At 43.9% G+C, this 3,085-nt stretch overlaps 1 pseudogene; it reads left to right on the forward strand.

Annotated features, from left to right (window-relative positions):
• LOC104291062 overlaps positions 1 to 1,454 on the forward strand; it is a 3,186-nt pseudogene extending 1,732 nt beyond the window's left edge.
• Positions 1,455 to 3,085: the final 1,631 nt, after the last annotated feature.

Consider the following 3,085-nt stretch of genomic DNA (forward strand, 5'->3'; position numbering starts at 1 on the left):
CAGCCTGTCCAAGTCCCTCTGGATGGCATCCCTCTCCTCCAGCGTGTCTACCTCGCCAAACAGCTTGGTATCATCGGCAAACTTGCTGAGGTTGCACTCGACCCCACTGTCCATGTCCACAACAAAGATGTTGAATAGTACAGGTCCCAGTACCGACCCCTGAGGAATGCCACTCGTCACTGCTCTCCACTTCGACATCGAACATTTTGGAAGAACAACTATAGTCAACTTAAAAACTGGTAATCATCTTTATTGGCTGCACATGCTTTTTGCTGTTGTTGACTTGATTCTGACCAGTCTTCATGAGACGTCACATGAAGTACGTCACATATAAAAAAAACCTGTTAACTGCTCATTGTTTATAACTGGTCTTCCAAAAAATGCAAACGAAGAGACAATACAAGGCCATTTCACTTCTGCCAATCTGCACTGTGCTTAAGTTTCAGTTGTGCTATGATGTAGCCAAGCTTATTCATCTCTTCAAAAAAAAAAGAAAACGGGCAGTAAAAAGCCTGACTTACTATCAACACCTGCGTCAGCAGTATAGCAAGCAGGTCTAAAACAACCCTAAGCCATGTGGTCAATTCTGCTGTTGTGAAATGAGAGGATGTGAAAGGGAGGATGCTATAGATTATTATACCAACATTGCAAATGAACTGATGGAAGATTATTCAAAAGAGGAACAAGCTGTTCATAATAATCCACTGGAAATGGCTTTTGTAACGTTTCAAGAGAAATCCATGGCAACCTATATCCTTAAGGACTTCAGTGCCTGTGAATGTCAGAGTATTAAGTGTAAAGGAGAACCTGAGTCATCATCCTACAGCGGGGAGCTGTGCATATCAAAGTGGGAAGTTACATATGCTCCTTATCCTGAGAGTATTTGTCGGGAAAATCTTCCAGTGCATGGACTGACACAGTGGTTTAGATGGGTTTGCATTAATTTGCTTCTTTTTATTATGCTGTTTTTTCCTACTACTCCTTCCATAATTGTCTCAACCACAGACAAGTTCAATGTCACTAAAGCTATTCACTACCTTAATAATCCTATGGTCAGTCAGGTTTTCCCATCGCACTTGCTCTGGTCCTTCTCAGCTTTGCTACCAACAATTGTCTATTACTCAACTTGGTTGGAGTCCCGCTGGACAAAATCTGCAGAGAATAGAATAATAATGCATAAACGCCACATATTTTTGGTCTTCATGGTATTGATTCTGCCCTCCCTTTGTTTGTCCAGCCTTCATTTTTCTTTCCATTGGCTGTTTGACAGAGAATTGTCTGGTTCTGCAGTTAGGCTGGAATGTGTCTTTTTGCCTGACCAAGGAGCCCTCTTTGTGAACTATGTGATTGCCTCTGCTTTCATTGGCTGGAGTTTCGGAATGGTCCCTCCTAGCAGCATTAGATGCTTACAGCCATTCTCATTAATTCTATGGCAAAAGGAGCACCCAGCTTAGCACTTCCCCAACTTTTATTCCAGCTGCAGGACTTGTAATCAAGTTGGGTTTGATTTTTGGGGGCATCTGCCTGGCAAGCATCATGGCAATCCTGTGCCTCCAGTAGAGCTGCCGCTTGTTTGCTCAGCTTTGAGAAATACAGATCTAAGCCTGCTTTTCCTCCAGTTACACCTACCCAGGGCTTATCTATTGGTATGGCCAGGCGAGTGTGAAAAATGGCCTTCACAAAGCTAACACAGCCATGATAGAACTGCCCCAAAGGCCCACGACTCAATACCTCCTCTATCATGTGGCAACTGTGATACCCTGATGAAGAAAGGGAATTTCCTGAAATGAGGGTGGTCCCTAGCCCTGAGGTGTACTGACCTCTACTATTTTCCCAAAAGCAAAAACTGTCTCTGTGTCATTGCAAGGCAGGGAGCAGGGTGGCACTGTGTTTGTGCTCCTCCTGGGGAAAAAAAAAATGGAAGTCACTAGTGGATGCCTGAGGAAGAGCTGCACCAGTGGGCATCAAACTTTCTCAGTGTATTTCCCCATTCTCCACTAATTTGCAGCTCAGGACTTTCTTGAGCAAAAAGCATTGTCTGGACAGTTAATAGCTCTTGCTTGTTTTTCACTTCTGCAAACTTGCCCAACCACTTCTTGAAACCTGAGTAATTGACATCTGCAATATCACCTGGCAAAGACTGTCACTGTTTAAATAGAGCTGCGTGGGAAAGGGTTTTAAGCTGTCCACTGTGTGTGCTTAATAAACTTAGTAAAGCAACTTAGTACAGTAAGAGCAAGTTTAGGCCCCTTGAACTGTGGAATTTGTCATGCACAGAGCACAGAATACGTTATTAGAGAAGGATATGAAAGTCTTTTCCCACACCATAGCACATTTAGTGCCAGTCAGGTTCCCCAGAGCAAGAATTAAAGCAACAGGGAGGTCTGCATGTCTACAGCATTGTTATCCACTGCAAGTCTGGTTTTCAGGGCTGGTATGGTGGGTGTTTGGCCAATCTGCTACTTAATTAAATTGGAAGGAATAAGTATATTTAATAATTTACTTGATTTAATGCTCATCAGATAATGTATTAACAAATGCCACATAAAATAGTAACAGGAGCAGGATTTAGGACTCTCGCAAAGGGCTACCATTCACATGCCTGTGGCAGCAGGTAGCAGTGTTTTTGCCAGCCTTGTTTGTAATGCCAAGTCCCTCTGCACCTCCACTGTAAATTGCTGTTCTGCAAACTATTTGGCTGCTTTTTCCTTACATGCCATTTCCTTAAGATTTTTAACACTGTCACATCGGCACACACATCAACTTCTTGAGGACAAATTCAAAGGTCTCTGGAAAGCAACGCATTAACTTGGGCTGACATGTAAATTATTTAAAAAAAAATTAATCCTTTTAATGGACCATAAAACGTCACCTTTTTGGAGGTGAAAGCCGGAAGCCAGGTGCCGAATTCCGCGGGCAAACAAACGCTAACTTTTGAGTGAGATTTGTCCTTCAGAACCACCCTCGGGTTCTTCTGAGGCGTTTCAGGAGCGTTTTCAGCTCTCCATGCCCGGGGCAAAATGGCGGCCGCACCGCCGCGGGGCCGCGCTGCGGCCCCACGAGCTCGGCCTCCAAATTAAGCGCT

The sequence above is a fragment of the Charadrius vociferus genome, unplaced genomic scaffold (assembly GCF_000708025.1).
Source record: "Charadrius vociferus isolate BGI_N301 unplaced genomic scaffold, ASM70802v2 scaffold147, whole genome shotgun sequence".
Classification (NCBI taxonomy): domain Eukaryota; kingdom Metazoa; phylum Chordata; class Aves; order Charadriiformes; family Charadriidae; genus Charadrius; species Charadrius vociferus.